Source organism: Euprymna scolopes, chromosome 5, assembly GCF_053919585.1.
Source record: "Euprymna scolopes isolate OS-2025 chromosome 5, ASM5391958v1, whole genome shotgun sequence".
Classification (NCBI taxonomy): Eukaryota; Metazoa; Mollusca; class Cephalopoda; order Sepiida; family Sepiolidae; genus Euprymna; species Euprymna scolopes.
In genome coordinates this window covers 35642434-35669065 of record NC_136486.1, presented here as the reverse complement: position 1 = coordinate 35669065, position 26632 = coordinate 35642434, and the positions used below count along the sequence as shown (strand labels likewise).

The 26632-nt window shown below is 36.2% G+C and overlaps 1 pseudogene; it reads right to left on the bottom strand.

Moving 5' to 3' along the window:
* Positions 1–1763: 1763 nt before the first annotated feature.
* On the bottom strand, positions 1764–1880 carry LOC145277354 (5S ribosomal RNA; annotated as a pseudogene).
* Between the last annotated feature and the right edge of the window lie 24752 nt (positions 1881–26632).

Genomic DNA, 26632 nt, shown 5'->3' with positions numbered 1-26632 from the left:
TCCGTTTTACATGCTGGCATGTGTTGGACGGCTTTAATATATTGACCTCTAAACTAATTTATCTCTGACCAGCTCTTTATCCATATCTCTTTATTTCCAGTCAGTTCTTATCACATCAGATACGGCACAATCACGTTGACACGCGCTTCTCGTCATATCACCGAAGTTAAGCCACGTTTAGCCTGTCCAATATCAGATGGGTGACGATTGGGAAAGTCGAGGCAAAATACCAGAGGATACTGGCGCGGTGTATCCTACCCTCGAGAGTAGATGGGCCTCTCTAAAGCTGTGGTAAGCAACCCATCTAGTGATGATGTCAGATACAAAAAGTAACCTTGATAGACCTGGCACAGCATCAAGTATTCAGTTACGGACAAGATTTGAATTGCACTACTAACTCGTGTAGTGAGTTCAGTCTCGGCTGCGGCCGTACGTTACGTTTTATCACTTTCATCCCATGATTTCCTTTACATTTGTCAGACGCGTCCATATATATCGAGAACAGCATGTGTACATCGGTTGATTTGTCACATTTGGGTTTATAATAGCACGTTATTTGGTCTTTCACGCTTAAGTTTGAAATCGAATACTCATCGTTAACCATCAGCGTTCTTATTCCATGTTTCATAGATATGACGGGCGTTACGAAAGTTATAATGACTAACTCATGCATTCGTAACATGACATTTTCACCTCTCTGGTGCAGATATTGACAGTGAGAGAATCTGAGAAAACAACACGCATTATAGAGTGCGTCAGAAGTAGATATGCGTCATTGAATTCCTGACAAAAGTGAACTGAGAACGATAATGACTACGTAGAAAATTACATTCTGTAGCACGAAAGGTCGTTCGTTATGATGATACCACTCCAGTCTTCGCAGGTCTTCAACTTTTTGAGTAAGAAAATAGGGGGCGTTATTTATAAAATGATGCTCGTATATATGTAGATGTAGAGAGAAAGAGAGAGTGAGAGAGAGAGAAAGAGAGAGAAAGAGGGTGATAGATCGATCACCAGGTTAAGCGACGTTGAGACTGTTCAGTACTAGAATGGGGGACCATTTGGGAATACCGGGTGGTGTATGTGCTCTCCGTTTACCTCGGCATTGTTTCCCTTTTCCCTAGATTTATCCTTGCCATTTGAATCAGGCAGCGCTGTTTCGGGAGAGGTTAGGATTGGGGATAGTTTAACTCTTGCGTCTCAATTACATGCGCATGCAGACTTACATGGGCCATCTGATGTCTCTCGAAACTGAACAGAGACCATCACACACACACACACACACACACACACACACACACACACATATATATATATATGTATATATATATATATATATATATATATATATATATATATATATATATATATAAATATACATATATATATAATCTAAAGAAGCTTGGAGTAAAAAATATGTAAAATGTAAAAATAAAGAATGCAGTTTAAATTCCCGGAAAAAAAGAAACTAAATTTAACCTATTGCAAACTTAGCACCTACATAATCCGACTTCTAAAAGGTTTATAATTACAAAAGAGAATTCAACTATATAAGGATAAAAAAAAAACCTTTACTAAAATTGTTGAATAGAAAGGCTTCCTTCAGTCTTGACAGACTATGGATACCCACGGTAAGGGTGCCTGCACGTGAATTTTTGTGGCAAGAGTTGCGCAATCTCCAACCACACCTCTCCTGAGTCAACATTGTTGAATACCAGTGGAGGTTCAGGACGGCTGGAAACAATGCCGAGATAAGCGGAAAGCACATACAGCGCCTAGAATTCCCAAATGGTCACCCATCTGGTACTAGTCAGGCTCAACGTTGCTTAACTTCGGTGATCTGACGGGAACCGGTGTGTCAACGTGATTATGCCGTATAAAATTTTTGTTGAATAGAAATACACTTAGCACTTGCATAAGCAGATTTCGCAAAAGTCTTCAATTATAAAAGAGAATTAAACTATGTAATGATGAAAAAAGAAAACCTCAACTAAATTTTTTAAAATAGAAACTACTACAGTATATATACTACATAGACATACTTAATTCAGTATATATACTATATATACATACATATTACAGTATATATATACTATGTATACACACATTTTACAGTATATATACTACATATACATACTTATTACAGTATATATACTACATATACACACATTTTACAGTATATATACTATATATACATATTACAGTATATATACTATATATACATACATATTACAGTATATATACTATATATACATACATATTACAGTATATATACTACACACATTTTACAGTATATATACTACACATACATACATATTACAGTATATATACTATATATACATACATATTACAGTATATATACTATATATACATATATATTACAGTATATATACTATATATACATTCATATTATTTCATTATTTTCAAACTTCATTATTACAACCTTTTATTACGGTCGCACGAAATCATCGTTTCTGCTTTTCGCTTTTTCCTCCATTTTTTTTTTTTATTTTTTCATTTTTTTCTCGGCAAATTTTTACCTCCTCTTCATTCTTTCATTACTTTATTTATTTATTTATTTTTATTTATTTATGTTTTTATTCGTTTTTTTATTTATTTATTTTTGCCTTTCATTCGCCAATAATTGCTTGCATATTCGGAATTTGGCAGCCGGAAGATTTTCAAGGCTAATTTTTGACATTCATTCGGAATCACTTTTGGCCGAACAGAAACTCGTAAATGAGGTTCTTATTTAACCATTTGAATCGCCCTAAACCCAATCATTTTGGCGATAAAACGGCAATTACAGCATTCAGTATTAACATTATTCAGGATGCTCAATAATAATAATAATAATAATAATAATAATAGTAGTAGTAGGAGCACTAGGAACAATTCCGAAAAACTTCGAAAAAAGAATGTCAGAAATTGGAATCAGAGGAATAACTGCAAAAATACTACGACTAACGATAATGAAAACGGGTGAAATATTAAGGAAACCCCTTGAATGTGGAGAATAATACAAAAAGACAATATAACGAAAAAGCGTTACAGGGAATGTAGAACACCGACGCTGCATATCTACAAGTTCTACACCCCCATCATGCATCCCCCCATTGTTTCATCACCGTTCCCCCCAATAAAAAAAGTGATATCAAAGAACCGAGAAGGGTTAAGAAGGACTAAAAGACCGAGGAGAGAGCGCTAGCCAGACCTCGGCTGGATAAGCGCAAAGAGAACTGTGAGCTTGGGGAGGCTGAGTGCCACTCAAACTCCAATATAAACCAATGGCCACTGCCAGCGAGAAATCAATGGTAAGCGGCTGTTGCGATGATGCAAATTCATTTGCAAATGCTATCGATGAGGTGGAGAGAACTGGACGTCTGGGGAGACTTGTTGTCACTCAGTTTCCAGAGAAGACCACAGGTTTCCAATCAGATCGTTTGTTGACTTGTGTGAAAGCTCCATGTGAGCCAATAATAATAATAATAATAATAATAATAATAATAATAATAATAATAATAATAATAATAGTAATAATAGTAATAATAATAATAATAATAATAATAATAATAATAATAATAATAATAATAATAATAATTGAAAGGAATACCTCAGGAGAACAAGAAAACTTGATGAAACCAAATAATATAGCAGAAACCTAATAAAAGATATAAATACATGGGCAGTATCACTAATAAGATATTCAGGACCGTTCATAGGATGGACCAAAAAAGAACTGAGCAGCTCGTTCAGAAGACTAGGAAACTCATGACTAGGGCTATGACAACCCCCATATTCTTTTCATTGTTTTGACTCTCGAGTATATATCCGACAAAGTTAGACACAATTAATCAACCGAGAACCACATCACTCTACATAAAAACATATATATATATATATATATATATATATATATATATATATATATATATATACTAGCAAAAGTACCCGTTGTTGACTGGGTTCAAAAACAGCATACAGAAAATGGACTCTGATTTATGAAAGTATGATAGGTTATGAAAAGGAAGGGCTGTAAAGAGATAGCTTCGAATTTGGGGGTATCAAAAGCAAAATATGATGAAAGTAAAAATAAAATAAATAAACCCCATAATTTATTATATCATACCTGTTCACACTGAAACATCTGTCACAATATTCTGTGGATCTATATTAAAAAACCTTGTTAAACTTTGTGACATATTTCCATTCTATGGAGGTCAAGCGCGAACGAACGCCCCATAATTTTATTATACCATATTTCTTCAAACTGAAACATAATTATCAAACTATACTTACGCAGATAGATATTAAAAAGTCTTTATTGAAGTTTGTACCTATTTCCATTCTATGGGGGCCAGGCGCGAACGCAGACCCCACAATTTTATTATACCATCCCTATTTAAGGTTAAACATACTTATCAAAGTATTATTATGTACATCTATATCAAAAACACTTGTAAACGTTTTTTTTAAATTATTTTCTATTTCAATACTTTGTGGACCAGGCGCGTACACAGACCCCCACAATTTTAATGAATCATCATTATGCCAGATAAAATATACCCATTCCTGTTTCTCGATACATCTTCTATCATTATATGTGATGAGTTTTCTATAATAGTAAACCATATAGGAGCCTATTCGTGACCAGCACACACACAGACGATCAGCTTTATATGTTACCATTCGCTGCTGCAAAGATGTGCGTGACATGCAGGTTCGGAGAAGGAATTGCAGCAGGTTACACGTACACAATTACGTAGAGTACCACATTGTCGCCTACCCGCTAGGCGAGTTTATTCAGTGGTGTATTTCCCCCAGTAAATTAAACGCACCCCGGATACTAACCTGGAAACGTCTACAATATATATATATATATATATATATATATATATATATATATATATATATATATATATATATATATATATATTATATACGTTTAAAGCCAGACCCAATGCATTGTTACAAAATAAACAGATGTTTATTTTGTTAGAAATTTATGTTAAAGTCCATGAATAATTTCGACGGAAACGGTCATCTTCATTATGTCGTTATTTTATTTTATTTATTTTTTATTTTTTGCCACGTTGTTGTTGTTGGAATATATAATACGTATCTTATTTAAGTCAAACTCAACCAGCGCGTGTAAGGAACAAAATCTTTACGTGAATCTCCCGTGACCAAACGCACCGTTCCGAAACTTAAAAAACTACCATAGAAACAATAAACGGCTAATTCTCTGCTTCAACAACAACTTGGTAAAAAAACAAAAACAAAAAAATACAAAAACAAAAAATAACGACATACTGAAGATGGCGATTTCCGTCGAAATATATTTATGGAATGTAACATAAATTTCTAATTAAATAAACATCTGTTTATTTTGTAACAATTGGTTGGATCTAGCTTCAAACGTATATAATACGTATCTTATTTAAATCAAACTCAACCAGCGCTTCTAAGAACAAAATCTTAACACACATACATTACACACACGCACACAAACACACACACACACACACACACACACACACACACATATATATATATATATATATATATATATATAATAAAAATAGAAATTGCAATTAAAGTTACCAAAATGATCCAAGATGGTTAAACTAAAGTATATTATAAATATAAAAGAATTAATATTTATAAAGTAATCTCAACCAGATGTAAAAGCTCGATAACCAAATAGGAGATTAAGCTTAAATAAGAGCAAACAGTTGAAAAAGAGTTATTTAATCTGAAAAGGAAACCTTTGATAAGTGGATAGTCCTTAATCCGCGGAGTTTCGAAGAAATACTTTCCTTCTCATCAGAGGATAGGAATTAGCAAAATGCGGGATCGGATTTGTCATACAAAATTATTTGATAAAACTGCAAGTAAGTCAAAGATCTTACTTGATAACAAAAAAGCAGAGAGAATATCGTGAAGAAAAAGGTGATTACACGGGAATGGATAGTCTGGTGAAAGGTAAATAATCCAATGACGGTAAAATCCAAGAAAGTTAATTAAATTTCCATTCACACAAGTAAAATCCAAGGAAATCACGTAATTAGATAATGGCCCAAAATAATCCAAAAGGTCGAAATCCATGTAATAATTCACAAATATGTTCAAGGAAAAGGGGAAAAATTCCAATAATATTAATAAAAGAAAAATAAGATATGCGTTTCACATGGCTGCCGAAACATAATATAATTAAGAAAGATCTTATTGAAAGATCCTATGTTAACAAACCTCAAACCCTGCAAGAATTGAAGGAAAACATCAAGAAACGAAATACGGGAGTTAAATCGAAATCCAGAGATTCTGCAATCTGTCAGGAATAATGTTTTGGAAAGAGCACAAATCTACGAAGCAGAAAAATGGGCAACATTTAAAAGATATTATTTTTCATGAATAAAGATTGTTTGAATTTTGCATTTGTTTTAAAACGATTTTACAATGTCTTAGTCTGATTGTGTTAAAATGTCCGAAAGAAATTTTCAAGAATAAAGAATCTACTTAAGTTCAAAATACTTCAGTGACTTTTTAGACAGACTGTATTTATGTATCGCTGCATTCTTCCGCCCCAGAAGGTTTCTCGTCATTTACGCAATTCTCTGCCTATATAAGAGTCAACTATGTATAAAGATAGAATTGTTGCCACGGATGGGACGGTTCTGCTCAATGCACTTTATGCTTCCTAGGCAGAATACAGAGAATTCAAAATCTAGTAGGCAATGCATTTTTCCTCCTCCCTACTACGCTTTTCTCATAGAAGAAACGTTACTAGTCATTATACATCTCATCATTTTCATGAAAGACGCTCGACTGATCTCCAATCTATGCTGCTCGCCGTACAACATTAAAAATACTCTTCTAGTTCCAACAAATGCCGATAATTTCCCTTTTGCTCTACCTACGTAAATCTAAACAAAACCTTCACGAGGGAAAGTTTCCTTCCTAGATCTCATCGTTTGTAACATACAACACCTATGGTTTGCTTCCCAGACGAGTACAACATGATCGTTAACAAGTCCAATGTAAAAAAAATATTGCTTAGCTGTTCTCTTAAATAATGCTCATCAAATTTTAGTCAATTGTCACAACCATCACCAATCTTCACGGTGTCCTCTAAGCGTTTATATAACGCTCATGTAACTCTTATACTCGAACTGCTTTTGACATGATAAGTGACTAGCCTGGATGGCTTGCATTGCTCGACTGTTTGGAGGTGTGTGTTGAGCAAAAAAAAAAGTGGCAGACGGGCTCGAACTCGTGCCGCGAAGGCGGAAAAAGAGAGTGAAAGTGAAACAAAATCTGACGTCTTAGCCGATGTCTTCATGACACGACCGGAAGTCAGAAGCGTTGAAATTAACTGAAGTCAATCCACCGGTGACGATGGCTTGCTAAAATGTCGGCGAAAAAAATCGACTCCTTCTTGTGCAAAACAGCCGAGTTTAGGGTGAAGGAATTAATGTTTCGGGCCAATTTTTCGATATTTGTCGTCCAAGGCATCGAGTTTCAAAGTGATCCCGATCTTTTCAGGATTCGTCGCCTCTGTCAAAAGTTTTGCGAGATATACAAACATACAAACATACGTACATTTAAACAGCCAGGTGAGATTTATATTATAGAATATGCCGCCTTGGTGAAAAGTAGCAGTAAAGTTATTCAAGTTGATTTTGACAGACATAATTTCGAAAAGTGTTTTTTTCACATTGCCCATACCCGCCATTAATGGAACCTTCTCATCCTCCGTTATTGTATGTTGTGTGAGAAAATGGCGATTCGTTTGCTGTGTTATATCGTAAAGAAAATATAATTTATAAAACTAACAATGTCTGTCTGTCTGTCTCCATATTTTCAGACTCTATCTTTTCTTAAACTAAAAGTCGCATGATTGGATTTTTATGGACCGTTTTTTATGAACTTTTAGCCGGTTAAAATAGTTTAAAGAGATCAAAAGGGGGGAGGGTGAAAATTTCAAAAAATATTTATACATGTTGTATATTCATCTTGGTTTATTTTAAGTGAACGCATATGTATGTCACATTAGTGCGGTCCTGGATATGACCTAAAACTATATCCGATATCTTGCGGGCCTTAGGAAGTGTGGAGCCACCCTTCAATTGCCATTGCTCCCAGGTCCACTCTGACCCGGAGTGGTCAGACCTGCTAGGGTCCCAACTATGGGTTAAATAGAATCTGACTTTAAAAAAATATATACTCCATTAAAAATCGTTCCTCAGAATAACTAGATTCGGCATTAAATAACCTGAAAAAGGTTGATATGCCGTAAAACAAAACCAACCAACCAACATTAGTGCGGTGACAACATTACCAGCTTTGAATGTTTCAGCTTTGCTTTCGGTTTCGATCCTAGATTATGGCACTCAAATACTTTTTTTTATATTTTAAATCACGACTCTATAATAAGATATGCGCAAAATCTGGACTAATTAAAATTCCATATTTATGCGTATTTTACGATCGGCTAGTTTGTAATAATTAATGTATAATAATGATCACTTGATTTGTTAAGAAGTGTATAGTCTGTTCATAGAAAGATATACATCCATGCATAGTCTGTTCATAGAAAGATATACATCCTTTTTTTTCTCTTCTCAATCACTCTCTCTCCATTGTAATCTTTTAACTTTATTTAAATTGCCCCTCCCTCTTTACATTTTATAATTAAAGTTCTGTGTTTTAAGTTTTTTAACTCCAACTTTTAAAGAGTTCCTACCTAAAATAAAAACCCATTATTCATTGAACTTTTGAATAGTCAAGTCGCTGCCTGATGATATCTGTTGTTTGATTGAAACAAGTGGCTATTTGTAGCAGCGGGATGTGAGCATGTTTATATAACAATAAACAAGTATATATATATATATATATATATAATTCATGATGTTGACCATCTTATAATGTATTCCTTAAAATCGGTTGACTTATACAATTCTTGACAATATCTGTTTCGTAGCGCAAAATCAATCACTTAATTATTATATCAATCAGTGAATCTATGATGCCCTTAACTCATCAGAAGATATAGCACCAGTCAAACCATCAGAAGGAATTGAAGTGTAACTTGACATGATTAAAATCTGAAAATTGGAAGAGAAGCTGCAAATACCTTTATATTTTTCCATTACGCCGCATCGAAATTTTCAAAAAATCAATATGGCGTAATGGGAAAATATAAACGTCAGGAGTGTGAGTTCTGTTATAAAAGCGTTGATTTTATTTAAATAAAATAAACTACACAGGTGCACTTGAAAGCCAAATTATAACGCAATATTACGAAAATAAACAAATATTTTACATGTTTGTAATTTATTATTTAGATATCAAACTCAAACTTCATCCTCAGTATTTTGTTCCCGACATTCAAAATGCAACCGCTGAGAGACAACACGCGGATTTTTACTACTGACCTTTCTTCCTTCAAATTTACAACATGCCAAGGGTCCTGGATATGACTTTAAACTATATCCAATGGTGAGGCCCCAGCCACTCTTTAATTGCCATTGCTCCCAGGTTCACTCTGACCCGGAGTGGTAGTACCTGTTAGGGTCCCAACTATGTGTTAAATAGAAACTGACTTGTAAAAAAACAAATGTATTCTATTAAAAAAATGTTCTTCAAAATCACCGGATTCGGCATTAAATAACCTGAAAAGGGTTGATATGCCGTAAAATAACCAACCAACCAACCCACACAATATGCCAAGAAAGAAAGAGGAAAAAAAGAAACAGACAAAATACTTGTTGTACCGTTCCAACAACTTCTGGGCAGCCCCATGTGTGAGCGTGTCAATGACCCTCGTCACAGCCTCTTTCATCTCCTCAATTGTATCATAACGAAAAGTCCAAGGTCTTTACTACGGTATCTGAATTGATCAGCACGACCATCTCCCTGCAGTCATCGAAACGTATTTCTTTCTGATATTCACTGAGCACCCTTGGGAAAAACTTCGCGCAAATCTTCCAGATTCTGTATACAGTTCCAACACTGACATGAAACTATGCACTTATCGTCTCTATAGACACCCGACGGTCCTTATCCATGAAATTCTTTATTTGGTCAATCAACTCTTGTGTTCTGACTTCCTTACTCATCCTGTGACACAATGACGTAACTTCTTTTGAGGGAGCTCGGGGCTTCTACATTAATGAACCTTGTGCCTAACTTGGCCTGCATTATGTGGAGGATACAACACATACACACACACATTTCAGTGTGGACACATTTTTCTTAAAGGTTAAAACTGTCGGTACACGAAGATTGGCAGGTGGTTATGATTCCAGTAAACAATAAAAGTTAAACTATGCTGACATTATAATTTGAAAATCAAAACATTGCATAAAACGCATATTTCTGGCTCTCTCTTTCTCTATTTCTCTCATTCACTCCCTTTTTCTCTCTTTTAATGAAGAAAGAGAGAATTGAAATATAATTTCATTGTTTCAAGCAGTTGAAGCTTGCATCCCATACGCGCGCGCCACTGTAGTTTGGTGTGCAATCAATAGGTCGACTAAATATGCTTCCTACTTGTTAACTGTTAAATAAATTATATTTTTTATCAAAAATGCATTTGTTCGCTATTTTTGTACAAGTGTTCGATTTCAGCCTGCGGTTCCTCCCATGAATGCGACGAGAGAAAGCTGCCTGTAACGACGCAATGAACACACAAGAAGCGACCCATGTCAGACAGTTATAGCCGACGATGTATCGACCCGTTTTTTTATGTTTCCAACATGTACCTATCGTTTGAATATCGTTGGATATCATGTCTAACACCCGGGGAGCTGGATGCGTTCTCAGAACGTTTCTCATACAATTAACCCTCCCGGGGAAGCGATAGTACCATAATCCCACACCTCTCATTATCCCTCACAGACTCTCTGCCTTCATTGAATCTCTTATGCCACTCGAAAACTGGTGCTCCGTTTATGCAAGAAGGTGCAAAAGCAGACTAAAACAGTCCATACATTTCTGTGGCATTTTTTTCAAGTTTAAAATATAATTTTACTGCATATTATTTTTCTAAAGTGTTCTCACGCGTAAATTGCATTTTTGAAATTCACCAGCTGAGACTATCAGGTTTTGATAGGGTGTATTCCAATTCTTGTTTTAGCTGTTCATTTTAACCTGAAATCATGAAACCTGGTCAGTCATTTCATATGATGTATAGCAATAACATACTGAATTTTCAATAGTTAATGACAATTTTAAATGCCTGTACAAAAACCTCTGGAAACTTATTGAAGACACCTTGTATTATTAGGTAATTCTGATCGTCCTATAATTAAATTTTGTTAACGTTTTAAATCGCACGTAATCTAAATATTTATGATGATAAAGATTTTTTTAACAATTTTTTACCCTAAAAAAGATATATTCACACTTGACCATGAGGGTTTACTATGTGTAACCATGTCTAAAGAGGCACTATGTAAGGAGTTCAACAACGAGATGCTTTTTCGCGTTACATTTAAATGTCTCCATGCTAGTACAGTGAGAGACGCAGGAAACAGCGGGAAATTCCAAACCTTACAATTCGACTGAAGGAAATATCAGAGTACATGGCTTTCTGGTATCTAGAGATCTATAGAGTTAAGGGGTGGGATTTTGCTGCGTGTCAGGTTAGTCGGCTGAATTTATATCGAGGAGGCACAAGAGCTAAGAGTGCGTCAGAAAGCATTTCATTAGTGAATTTATAAAACAGGTATAAGACTGCAATATTGCAGCGATGGGACAGGAGTTGGAGCTTGGTTAGTAGTGCGCTACCTATTAGATTGGAGACTCGTTTTGGTGCGCTGTCTAAGAGGGAGAGACTTGTGGTTGATGAAACAGCTCAGATATAGCAACAAAACTCCATGCATGGTCGAATGATAGCTTTGTAGAGATACAGGATACTCTAAAGCGTTTTTTTTTGTTTTTTTTTTGGCATGGTAGATGGAACCCACCATCTTTGCGCCAGACTTAGCGTTGTTTTTCGTATATTTGTTCCAGGTCATATTTTCTGTGAATGTTGAGCCGAGGGGCTTGAACGATAAGCTCTAAGGAATCGGTGCTTGAGAAGGGTTCTTGTAATTATTGAAGGAATGAATCTTAGGCGTGTTAGCATTTAATGTTCTAGCCTAGTTTCATTCCCATTCCGATATAGACGAGTTAATTCTTTTTATATTGCCTTATAAAATTTGAACTCGTCTGACCAAGAAAGCTGCGAAAATCATCGCTGCGCTAAGAAATGATGTTGATAGTAATAGTAGTCGTAATAGTAGTCGTAATAGTAGTCGTAGTAGTAGTACTAGCCTGGTTGATGACATTTCATTGTTTTACAAGTAAACTAAGAACTACCCATTATGTTTTTCTTATTTACCTTTGTTTATCTGTGCAAAAAGCAATAAAGCTTACTGTTAACCATTCCGGATTTTAATGTTTTGTCTGGTGAACTCAGCAACAGCAATATTATTAGTTGACTTTAAACAAACGACTAGAGATGTTTGCATTGTAAAACAAACAACGGAAATCATTTCTAATTTTATAAGTGCCTTCATGCGAGGGCGGTGAGCAAACGCGCATTGTTTCGCTTTATATTTTTTATTCATTTTTTGCTCGTTTCACAAGTGAGTCACAATTAATAAAAGATCAAAGTTCAATCGAGGATAAAGGTTAATGAGATTCCAAATTGGCGATGAACAACATCTCGAGAGGATTGAAAAACGGTGTGTGAAATCGATTATTTCCCTAGACGGCTCGAAAAATAATATGTCAACATTGTTGGAGTTTTTTTTGGTTTTTTTTTACATAGGCGTCACCACTTATCAAGGCCGATAGGCCACTCAAGGATAAGGGTTAAAGAGTGTAGAGTAGTCAAAAGGACAATATAGTAATCGATAGTAATGGAAGTTCGGTAAATTTGTTAACTTAAGTGGAACGGCTCATCAGAAACTTGTTCACGTGTGACTTGAAGACAACCATATTATAGACGGCTGGAAAGCAGGAAAACGGAAGACAATTCCACAGGCGTGCAGTTCTAAGAAAGAAGATTTGATCATGGAATCTATGTTTAGGTTTAAGCACAGATAAAGAGTGGGGGGAATTATTGATAGTGTTTTCAGCTAGACATATATTTCTTGTGAACGTTTGGCGAGAGGGGACCATAGATTGAAGCTCAGTCGACCACTTTCCATGAAAATAACGATAATGCAGAGACAAACTCGCAACATGAGAAACAACACCTATAGTATTATATTTTACAGATGGAAAGTTTTGTGGAAATAAACTTTGTTCATGTAAGTTGCGTTTAGTTTTACGTATACTGGGGGAAGAAAAGAAAATGTTGATAGTGGTTGTAGCTAGAAAAGTATTTGTTGCTACGGGGGACACAGAAATTAGGGCTTAGTATAGAACCTACGATGGAAACAAGGATAGAGCAGAGAAAGATGGTTACGCTAACAATCGGGTTGAGCAAATCGATGTGTATCAGCATTTGAAAAATATAGTGTAAACTGTAAAGTCACACATGCTCTTTTGCAAGAAAGTTTGGTCCTTCTGCATTTACCGACCCGCGATTTTTTTTTTTTTTACATGGAGTTCACCACTTACAAAGGCCCAATGGCCACTCAGGGATAAGGGTTAATGTGTGTACAGTAATCAAAGTGATAGTGTAGCAATAGTATTGGAGAATTGGTAAGGTGTCATTACTTGGGGGGCGGTTCATCAGTAAATTTGTTTGTGTTGGACTTGAAGACATCCAGGTTGAAGTCGGGAGGGAAACAGGCAAGCAGAACAGAGTTCCACAGGCGTGCAGTTCTAAGAAATAAGCTTTGTTCATGGTATCTACGTTTTGACTTAGGCACAGATAGGGAGTGGGGAAAATTATTGACGGTGGTTTCAGCTAGTCGGGTGTTTTTTGAGAAAGATTAGCGAGGGGGGGACCAGAGAATATAGCTCAGACGAGCACCTGCCATGGAAATAACGATAGAACAATGACAGGCTCGCTACGTCTCTTCTATGGGAAAGAGGTTGCATGGTAGAGAAAAGGGTATCCCCCACCAATCCACGGAGTCTATTTTGTACTCCGTCGAGGCAGGGTAGGCTGTATTTTGCAGCCCCCGCTCAGATGTGGCAGCAGTACTCCATCTTTGGACGTACTTGGCTCTTATATACATAGAGAATTGCATCATTAGTGAGATATCTTCTGGGGCGGTAGAAGAATTTTCCCAGCGACCTTGGCCACAGACTTGATGTATGTGTTCCATTTCAGATCAGGTGTAAAGGTCAAACCCAGGAGCTTATCAAATCCTCGGGCCTCCCTTAGACGAGAGCCATCCATTTCAGTTGATGCCAGATGGGGATCAGAGCGTTTATGATGTAGAGATAGGAGCTTGGTCTTAGATGCATTAAAGGTAACCAGCCACGTCTTCCCCCACTGTACAACGCGCTCAAGATCAGAGGAGAGAGAATCAGAGACAACATCATCATTTATGGCATTTGATGTATTGCCATAGATGGTCGTGTCATCAGCATAGATGTCAACGAAAGATTTTAGTATGTGTTTTGGGAGATCATTGATGTAGATTAGGAAGAGAGTTGGGCCCAGTATGGACAACTGAGGGACTCCAGCATTAATACTGTGGGCCTCTGATTTCTGCCCATCAACCACTACTCTAATGAGCATATCAAATAGAAATGATTTAATGATAGAGAAAACATTTCCAGTTATACCGTAGCTGGAAATCTTGTGTAGTAGGCCTTTATGCCAAACCTTATCGAAGGCCTTTGATATGTCGAGAGCAATTGCCCTAGAAATGAAGCCTTTGCGGAGAGATTCGCTAATCCTATGAGATATAACCGTTAGCACATCCGCTGTATATCTAGCAAAGCGGAAACCATATTGCGTGTCGCTAAGAAGGTTATTTCTGCTGAGGTGGTTGACTACTTCTCTATTTATTGTGGATTCCAGCAACTTACTCAGGGCACACAGGAGACTTATTGGTCTGTACTGAGAGGGGGATGAGTTATCACCTGAATTCTTAAATACAGGGCATACTGATGAGGTTTTCCAGGGTTTTGGAAAGCACTTCTCCTTAAGGCAACGCTTAAACAGTTTGGAAAGTATGGGGGCAAGTTCTGGTTGTAATTTTTTTAACACTATAATTGGAATACCGTCGGGACCAGTTGCTTTACTGGAGTCAAGGTTCTTGATTAGCTTGGCGACCTCACGCACAGATATTTGTATGTTGCATAGCGTTGTCTGTTATAGGAGGGGATACGGAGAGTTGATAGCCTTCGTCGCACAGGGTAGAATTTGCCGCAAAGTTTTTGGCAAATAGTTTGGCCTTGTCGGATGCTGTCGAGATGACCTCTGGTCAATTGATAATGGTTGGGATAGAGCGCACGTTTCTGTTCAAGATTCTATTTGCTATTTGCCAGAACTGCTGGGAACCAAGCCGCTGCTCAGCTACTTTGGACTTAACGGATTGCGCATATAGTTCTCTTGCATTTTTTATCACTCTTTTTACAGTGGTTACTGGCGGTTCTAAAAGCAGTTTTAGTTTCATTGCATCTATTCCGTTATTCGCTATGGAAAAAAGTGATTTCAACGAAGTTACTCGGGTGTTCCCGGTAGATGACGGAAATAACCGGAACCGGCCGGCAGAAGCTTCCTTTACTGTTACACCGTTACGAGCAAATGATAAAAAGAAAAACATATACATACAATAATATAAGAATGATAATGATAAACAGAAGAAGATATACATACAATAAATATAAAAATGATAATGATAAAAACGGTTTCTTGGATGCATATTGTTTTATTTGAATAAAAAACAAAAATAAAAAGTTTTTTTTATGTAGTTCTTTTTGAAAACATTTCTTTATATTACTGTTTCGTGTTTAGGAGAGAGATGTGTTTAAGACCAGGAAACATTTTCATTTCTCTCCAACAACGATATATTAAAACATTGTTTTCTTTCATTTCGTTTTTGGAGGCGGGGATTTCTGAATAATTTATATTAATTTTAAATTTAATTTTCTTCCAATTCATATATATTTATATACAGCGTGTCTCAAAAGAAGCTGACGGATGTTAGCTTTGATTAACTTCCTCAATATTTAAGTTATGCTTACCAAGTTTCATACTTAGGTAGCTGAACCTCTCCGTGATGTCTTCTTTCATTTCGTTTTTGGAGGCGGGGATTTCTGAATAATTTATATTAAGTTTAAATTTAATTTTCTTCCAATTCATATATATTTATATACAGCGTGTCTCAAAAGAAGCTGACGGATGTTAGCTTTGATTAACTTCCTCAATATTTAAGTTATGCTTACCAAGTTCCATACTTAGGTAGCTGAACCTCTCCGTGAATTTGTGATATATAGTAAGATATCATAGTCTACTAATTCTAATTTTATTTACACAACGTAATCAAGGGTATGTTTTTCACAAGGTCTAATTTTAGTTATGAAAAATGATGTTACTCAAATGTCCACCATTTTCATTTTCACACTCGTGTGCTCTTTGCAGGGCATTGTCCATTGTCATTGGCTGAAGATTTAGCACCAATTGAATTTTATATGAAAATTTGCCCTCTTCATGAAGCATTCTGTGAAGAGATAATCGAGAGACCCCAATTTTACTTGATCTCCTTCATACTGATAAGGATGGATCCTCGGCCACACTCTCTACTAATCTCTGACGATTCTCATCACTTCTTGCCGTACGGTGTCTACCAGATTTAGGAAGGTCACATACAGAGCCTTGCTCATGAAATCGAACCACCATAGCTTTTATTGCGTTGGGAGTAGAGAAATTTCTTGTGTGGAAGTTTTGTGAGATTCTCTTTGAGTTTCTGATATTGACTCATTCAACCGAAAATACGAATCTACGATAAATATCCGCTCCTCGGTAGTGCAACTACTCATGATGACCTTGGAAATGTTACTCTAGATGATTTGAAAAATAAAAGAAAAATATAAAAAATTAAGAAAGTTCTGGATGTTTTTAACCACCAGCCTCTTTTGGGACAACTTATATATATATATATAAGTTACTTTTTCAATTGATATAATGACGAACAAAATATGTTTATTCATAACTGATACTTCTGCTAATTGCATTTCATTTCCTCTGGTGATATGAGCCATTATCGAAAATCCATTTCAATAAGGAAATAAATATAATTATTTTCCATATATTTTTGTCTCAAACAATACTTTCTCAATTCGAATATTTTTTTTAATTCAATTTTCACCCCAAACAAGGCAAGTGACACTTTGAAGTAGGTGGCTACTATCGGGAACATAATTTGCGGAGGCATTATCAAGGGAGATGAGTAGAAAGGTGTTTGTTCATATTACACTTGAGCTTCTGCATATCAGTACAGTTGGGAAAGCAGTATCCCGGAAAGGGAGTTCCAAAGACTTGCAGTTCTGGGAAAGAAACTATTGGAGTAAAAGGCGTTCTGACACCTAGGGATCTCTACTGTAAAGGGATGGGACTTAGTTGCTTGTCGGGTTTGTCGGGAGTAGTCATGTCGAGGAGGTACAAGTGCTTCCAGTTCGTCAAAGCATTCATCATTAAAGTATTTGTAGAATAGGCAGATGGATGCAACATTTCGTCGATGGGACAGAGGCTGAAGCCTAGATGACAGTCCAGGACTTATCAGCTTGACGACTCTCTTTGACGAATATATTTCTATGAGTATTTTAATCTACAGAATTTAACTTCAATTCTTACACATACACACACACATTATATATATATATATATATATATATATATATATATATTACTATTATATATACATATATTACTATATATATATATATATGTACATATTACTATATTTTATATAGTATATGCCGATTTTTATATCGGGCACAAGTGTATATACATATATACACTTGTGCCCGATATTATTCATACCCCCCTTGAAAATTGAGTTTATTAGGTGTAACTTTGTAAGAATTTATTGTTTACGTCCATATTGATACATATTCTTAATAAACCTCTTCTGATCATTTTCGTCATTTTAAAATCTCGGGATACTTGTAATAAAAGAAATATACAGCTATTTATAAAATCTGCAATGTTCAAAAATAATCATACCCCCTTATTTTTTCAGTATTAATCGAGTTTCTGACTGTTTGTTTCCTGTTTGATTCTTATTTTGAATGTTTTTATACAACCTTTGATTAATTTCATTTCGTTTTTTGCATTTTTCAGAAATTAAAATGATATCAACTGAAAACCAATAAAAGAATAAAAATTATTAGAATGGGGAAGAAAAAAGAGCTTAGTAATGATCTTAGGACTAAAATTGTGAATTCACATAAGGATGGTTTAGGTTACAAGTCAATTTCCAAGAAATTTGAGGTCCCTACAGCAACAGTACAGAGCATCATCAAAAAAAATCCAGAGCCACCACACAACAAACAACTTGATTGGTAGAGGAAGGAAAAGGAAACTGTCTGCTAGAGCCACCAGGAATATTATAAGAAGTGTTAATGCAAATCCAACCACCACTACTAAGGACATTTTAGAAAATCTGGAGTCTTCTGGCATAAAAATATCAAGGCAAACATTGCAAAGGACTCTGCATGAAAATGGTCTGCAAGGAAGAAGACCAAGAAGGACTCCATTGCACACCGGAAAACACCTTGCAGCACGTCTAAAGTTTGCTAGGACCCATGTGAATTCTCCAGAGTCCGTTTTCTCAAGTATTTTGTGGACTGACGAAACAAAAATTGAATTGTTTGGCCATATGGATGCTTCTTACGTTTGGAGGAAGAAAGGAGAAGCTTACAACCCAAAGAACACCATACCCACGGTGAAACATGGTGGTGGTAGCCTAATGTTTTGGGGCTCCTTTTCGGCTAGTGGTCCAGGTAGTTTGGTCAAGATAGATGGAACCATGAAGAAGGAGCAATATTTGGAGATACTCCAAAAAAACATTAGACAGGATGCGGAGAAGCTCCATTTAGGACCAAACTGGGTCCTTCAACAGGATAATGATCCAAAACATACTGCCAAAATAGTCAAGAAATGGTTTGAGGATAATCAAATTAATGTTTTGGAATGGCCTAGCCAGAGTCCCGACCTGAACCCTATCGAAAACCTCTGGCACATATTGGAAACTGAGGTTAAAAAGCGGAAATCTAGAAATTTGAGGGATTTGGAGAACTACTGCATTGAAGAATGGTCAGAAATCAGTGTTGATGCTTGTAAAAACCTTGTTGATAAATATCCAAAACGGTTACAGGCAGTTATTAAGAATAAAGGGCATGCTATTGACTATTAGTAAGAGAGGTATGAATAATTTTGAACTAGTGCCATTATTGTTTTTCTTTGTATAATGTTTCAAACTTGCATAATTTATTTATTTGTTGAGTTTAAATTAAATGCTTATGCTTGATTTATTGTTTGAAATCCATTTAATATTGTCTACCTTCTGGTTTGAGCAATATTCTTATAGAAATCTCAAAGATCCGAGGGGTATGAATAATATCGGGCACAAGTGTATATATATATAATATATATATTAATATATACATTATATATAAGTAATATATATATTACTCCTATTACTATATATATATATATTACTATTAATAATAATATATATATATATATTAATATATATATATGCTATATATGAGTAATATATATATATATATATATATATATATATATATATATATATATATATATATATTACTCCGATTATATATATTTTATTCCTATCGCAATGGGCATGGAATATGTGCCTACATGCAAGATGACTTTCTGTGTGGTAGGGATATATTCAGAGAAGACCCTAATTTACCTTATATGTGCTTCCGGGTTGCACTTGCGTACACCATCGCATTCATATCTGCCCTTTATCGCCGCCACAACAGCGGACCCACTATCTTTAAGAGTATATCTGAGAAAATTGACAACATTCTGTCTGCTCATCCTTCGGCTTACATTCACATCTGTGATGAATTCAATGTCCACAATGTTGAATGACTGATCCTATCAAACAAGACAATGATGAGGGGAGGTTCTGACATGATTTTTCCATTGCCTATGACTTAACTTAGATTGTTCATGAACCCACCCGTGAGCCTGATACTACCGGTCAGTATGCAAGCCTTCTAGACTTTTTCTCATAACTTCCCCTAAGCTATGTTCATGTTCCGTTCTATCTCCTCTGGGTTCTTCCGACCACTCCGTTGTATCAGTTAAGATGTAAAATGAAATGTAATAAGTCTTCATACGTACCTCTACACCGTACAGTACATCGATAGTATATAGCTGACTAGGATAGATTTTGTACATTTATATCTGATCTACCTCTGACTTGCATGTTTTAAAAACAATGTGTCTTCTATATTATCAGACCTGACCGAATGGTTAATTGTAGGTATAGACCGATTACTAACATCCAAAAATTTTCAGCAAAAACCTAACAGCCAGCCATGGATCTCCCCAGAACGTGCTGCTGCCATCGCGCACAGAAATCACTTTTTCCATAGCTACCTATTTCGATACAGTAAAGGCATTTCACAAAGAAGACACGAGCAGGAAATTTCTGCGAAGACATGGTGTTTTGCCGACAAGCGTTACCTGTCCGCAATGCAAGAACAAGTGTTCGTTCCGAGAAGGTAAACGAATCTGGAGGTGCACGCACTACACAAAAATGGGAACATCAAAAAAAAAAAAAGAAAGTATTGCGGTTTCACTGTCGCCGAAACTACAGGAACATTCATTGCTCGGATGACAGGGTGGAAAGTAATAATGTTCGTCAATCATTTTTTAAGCACTATGTGGAACCACCGGACAGTACGCGAAAATCTGGACATTTCCCACCACTCCTCAGTTGATTGGCGGTCCTTATGTTCCGAGGTCTGTGAGGACTGGCTTAACAACCAGGAACCCATTGGAGGCGACGGGATAGCTGTCGAAATCGATGAAACCCTTATCGTGCGCCGAAAGTACAATAGAGGAAGGATGGCTAGTCAAATATGGCTTTTCAGCGGAATCAAAAGAATTTAAAAAAAAAGTTTCGTCGTCGCATTGACGGGCCCAGATGAAAAACGGGACGCCAAAACTCTGATTCCGCTGGTGCACAAGTTTATCCTTCCGGGCTCAATAATTTTCAGTGATTGTTGGAAGGCATATAGTAACCTCGACCGGCATTTTCCACATTACACCATAAACCACTCACAAAATTTTGTGGACCCTCAGGATCCCAGCATCCACACACAAAATATAGAACGCATGTGGCTAGACATAAAACAGTGGATTAAGCGGCCTGGTATTCGAGCAGAATTCATGCAGCAATACCTAGCCAGGTATTTATTTATAAGGAGTGAGACAGACAAGACGAAACTGTTGCATAAATTATTTTTACAGGCTGCTTCATTGTACAGACACAAGTCGGAACTTCGAGGGATTTCTTGTTAAAAAAAAAACAAAAAACCTTCCTTCCCTGTAAAACAACAAAAAATCCTTCCTTCCTTCCTTCGTTGCTTGCAAAAAAAAGGAGGTAAAATAAATTACTCTCAACTTTTTCTTCCTTTTTAAGCAAAAAACAAAAGTTAACTCTGAACTTTTTTCTGTGTAAAATTAAAAAAAAAAAAACAGAAAAGGGGGGGGGGCAGGATAATAACCTAAACCCTTCCTGTAAAAAAATAAAAATCTGTACAAAAGAAAAAAAAAAGTTCGCTTATCTTTTTTTTTTGTCGGGGGAGGGAGGGGAGGGGGACATGCGCAGTGTGTTGCCGGCTGTCTTGCATGGCAAGAAACATGGTGGCCATTAACTATTACCGAAAGCATTGTTTTTTTTTTCATGTTATTATTGTACATAATTCTAGTCAGCGATACTATAAAATGTGTTTTTTTAAGCAGCAGACCCGACTGCAGCTATAAGCAGTCGAATATCAAAAAAAACAACGACTTCTTAAAGGTAAATAATCGGGTGGTTCCCCAGTGCACTTTCACCGAAAAAAGCCCGTCTAGCTGAAACCACTGGCAATAATTTTCCCCACTCTTTATCTGTGCCTAAATTAAAACGTAGATTCCAAAAACAAAGCTTCTTCCTTAGAACTGCACGCCTGTGGAACTCTATTCCGTTTGCCTGTTTCCCACCTGACTAGATCTGAAATGTCTTCAAGTCCAACATAAACAAATTACTGATAAACCGCCCCCTTAAGTAATCCACTTTATCAAATCTCCATTACTAACGATTACTAGGATATTATCCCATTGATTACTGTACTACGGGCCTTGATAATGACCACCATGTAAAAAAAAACCCAAATATATCTATCTCTATATATATATATATATATATATATATATATATATATATATATATATAGATAGATAGATAGATAGATATTTAGCAAAAATGGTAATTAGTAAAAACCTTAAGAAATACAGAGCAAATATATATATATTCTTATTACCGTTTTATATATATATATATATATATATATATATATATATATATATATATATATACGTCTGCTAATATTTTATTTGATAAAGCGTACAGAATATATATGTAATATCGACTTCTAATTGGTTGTTAGATTCTACCGTTGAGATTGGCGACAGATAGAAAAGAAAGATTTAGAATTGGCAACAGATAGATAAGAAAGATATAGAATTGGCAACAGAGAGATGAGAAAGAGTTAGAATTAAACCACTTCAACTATGAATGAATTTGCGCAAGCACCAAAGTAATAGACATATGTCGGCAAGTTGAAATGAATATTTTGCATTTCAACTTGTCGACATATTTCTGTACGCGGTTTTCATCTATCCAATGGCTCATATTAGTGTTGGGAGGGTTTATCTAGTTAATCTGAAAAAAAGAAAAGAAAAATATTAAATAGTAAAGAAAATATGAATTATTTCCAATAAGTGACTCCTTTCAGCCACCCTATGGTAATGTTTCATATTTAGCGTAATAACGCAAGACAAACGCCCTCTCCACCTTACATAAGATATTGCATTATTTAATACCTACTGAAAATGTACATTTTTTTTTAATTATTGGAATTCTTTGAGGTGAGTAATTTGTATATTTTATTTATTCATTTGCGGACTATTATCCTCATCGTTTATAATGGTTGTTCCACAGTTCCAAGTTGGCATTGTCTGAGGATAGCGGTTTCAATCCTACCCAAAACCGGCTAGAGAGTTAGTTGGCCAAAAACGGGGTGAGACGACAACAATTATGGAAGGCAGTAATTACGGAAAATACAGTTAAGAAATTCAGCATTCCTAACCCGTCGCGGTTAACTACCTGACGAAGGCCAGAGGAATAGTTAACCGAAACGTCGTGAAATAACAACTATAAGGATGAAGACAATAAGCTGTAAATAAATAAATAAAATGTGTACATTTTTTTTTATTTTTGAAATATGCAGTATAATTGTGAATGAGCGTCTACTAAGTTATTGTTTTAATGTAAATCACTTATGACGAGGCATAAAGCCACTTGATGTAAGAAGCTATAGATGCTACTTGTAGATAAAAAAAACTATCTAATGCTATGTTAAATCGATAGGTTCTGACCTAGAAAACAGCAATTCTCTATCCTTTGCCAGAAACATCGTTCATATGCTTGATTTATGGTAGGAGGGAACGCACGCGCCTGCTCGACGAAAGATACTAATGGATAATAAAATAGAGCAATAGTTAACACGTTTGGAACATTTTCGAGATAAAGGATACTCCAATGATGAGTTATGAATGATTTGTCTATTTAAGTGTTTCCACGGCAGCCAAACTGCCTTTCTCCATGAAAAATGGGTATAAAAGTCTCTGCAAAGATGCTTATAGAATTGCAAATAGACATATTAGACGTTACGTTGGAGGGGGAGTCTAATGAATTATCTGACTAATGTTTATGGTAGCAGAGGAGAAGGGGGAAGTGCACATTCACCAGCATTGAAAAAAATGTATACGTGAAAGCAAAACATGCGAGAGGATATTTAGTATATTTTAAGCATAAATTGCAGGCATGAAGTGATCTAATGAGTCAGGTATGATTTGTTTTTAAGAGTACCAAAACTGATCGAAGGCACATTTCCTTTTGAAAAAATATACCAATACATTAAAAACATACAGAAGGGATATGTCTCAAATTTAGACATACATAGCAGACATATCTACCTAGCACAGCTTTACTATACGTTCATACCAGTCGGAGATACGTCCTTGACAAACTATCAATCTTGGCTCCCCCCTCCCCCCCCCCCCAAAAAAAAATCTACGGAGATCATGCAAATTCCTGTAATGATCTGGTCCCTTTTGATTTCGGTATAATGCTGTTCCTGTGCAGATCTAAGAGGTCCAACCACCCAGGTTTTGACTTCTCTTTTTGAGAAGAGGTTAGTTTATTCTTAATCGCATGAGGAGCCCTTACTGGGGAATGCCCAGACACGTTTTGTAGGTCAGAGTGCCCCTCCAAGAGGGATGCTGACCCTTCAATTCCACTTTCGAACCATAATGTCTAAGTTCTTGCAGTGGGAGACTGTCCAACAGTGTTTTTGTTGTTGGGATGGGATATTGTTCCTATTTACAATGCTTCCCCACGGGACAGAGTTAGACACCAGGGTCGTTTTTTTAACGTGGAGAAAAGGAACAAAAATACAAAAATTGTCTCATTCGTGAAGTATTTCTCCTTCACTGACAGAGAACAAGAAATTGAAGTGCAGCATCTGAAGAACAGATGCCGTATTTATTTGCTTCCCCACGAAAGCAAATGAGACACAGAGACGTTTTTATGTGTGGCTGGGGAAACAAGGGGAGCACTCTGGCAGTGTCCAAATTAATAAATAGCAATTGTCTGATATGAAGGGTTTCCCCACACTGACCAAAACTGATTACTTTTGAGTGCAGCATCTGAAAAACAGATACTACACTTTGAAGTATCAAATATTTTATTCACAAGAAAGAAAAATTACAAAAGGGAAAATGAACAAAAAAATTAGGCATAAGGCTAATTTGATCTTGACCCGAAGGCCAAAAACGTATTGTACTATTCAGTTCTAAAATGTCCAATCAGCCAGGTTTTACCATCTTTTTTGGACACGCTTAGGTTAGTGCTAATCACCTGAGGCCTATACATTGAGAATATCGTCTGGGCTTATAAAACATTGCTTGTAAACGAGAGTACAATTATCCAGGTGTACTTGCTGTTCGAAGCGGCGGCTGGTCTTGTGTCTTTCCTCCTGAGGAAAGAGTAAATAAAATACATGGTAGACATGGCGAAGGGAGGTGTCTAATGGATCATGTTTGATTTCTTAACGCAGTAGAGAGGGTCGTATACAGCGTTCTGCTTGAAGGAAAATGTACGACTTGTTTAGAAGTCCCAATAGGAAGATTTTTTATCGAATTTATAACTAGCGCTAGGACGTTCTTTTCATTGTTTTGACTCTCGAGTATGTATCCGTTGATAACTTATATGCTTTTATATAGAGTGATGTTGTTCTCGGTTGATTAACTGTCTCTAATTGTTTCTAATATATACTCGAGAGTCAAAACAATGATAAAAATATACTGTTGTCATAGCCTTATTTATAACCTACAAAAAAAGATGGAGGGATGTCTACTCAGTTAATCCTAGGGAGTGGAATTATCCCTGCATTAAAAATAAATAAATAAATAAATAAATAAATAATAATAATAATAATAATAATAATAATAATAATAATTCTTCTTCTTCTTCTTCTTCTTCTTCTTCTTCTTCTTCTTCTGATTTCGCTTATGAACGTCTCTCTGGAAAGGGATGGGATTAATTTCCAGAAGATTTCCCTTAATCCCGGCTTCAAACCAGGAGCTTCAAAGATCAAGGATTTTCCTAAGGATGTTGGTGGTACCTATAATTGCAGAGGTTTGAAGGCCGCCTAAAACATCGGGGATTTGTAGTTTTTCAATTGTCCTTCCAGACGACTTGATACTACTCCTAGTGTACCAACTACGACCGGAATTATTTGTGTTTTAACCCCGTGTATACGCCTTATCTCCAAGGCCAATGGAGCATAATTGCTCCACTTCTCATTCTCCTTCTCTCTCACATTCCTGTCCCAGGGTACTGAGTTCTACAATCTGCCAGTTTTTTGAGACCTTGTCGATGACGACCAAATCCGGACGATTATGTTCCAATTGCTTGGTCGTTATGACACTTTCATCCCACCATACCTCTACCTTGCCATCCTCACTTGTTCTTACTTCATCAGGCACCTCCTCAAACCATTTTCCAGCACACTTCACCCCAACCTTCTTACACACCTCCCAATATATCCGGAGTCCCATGCGATCGTGTCTTTTGCGGTACTCTCTCTGGGCCAGTCCACTACACCCTGCTGCAAGGTGCGCAAGATACTCTGAGGTCTTACCAAAAATCCGGCATTCTGCAGCAATTTCCTCTCCTAGAATCACTTTTTTGAACAATCGTGTGCCTGCTCTTGTGCTGCACAAACAAAAGCTTCAGTACTCTTAGCCAGATACCCATCTCTAAGCCATTGCCATGATCTTTCATCAGCCACTTCTGCTATATCCTGGAAGAACCTTCCATGCATTTTCTTCCTAGCCAGTTCCTCAGCCCTTTCT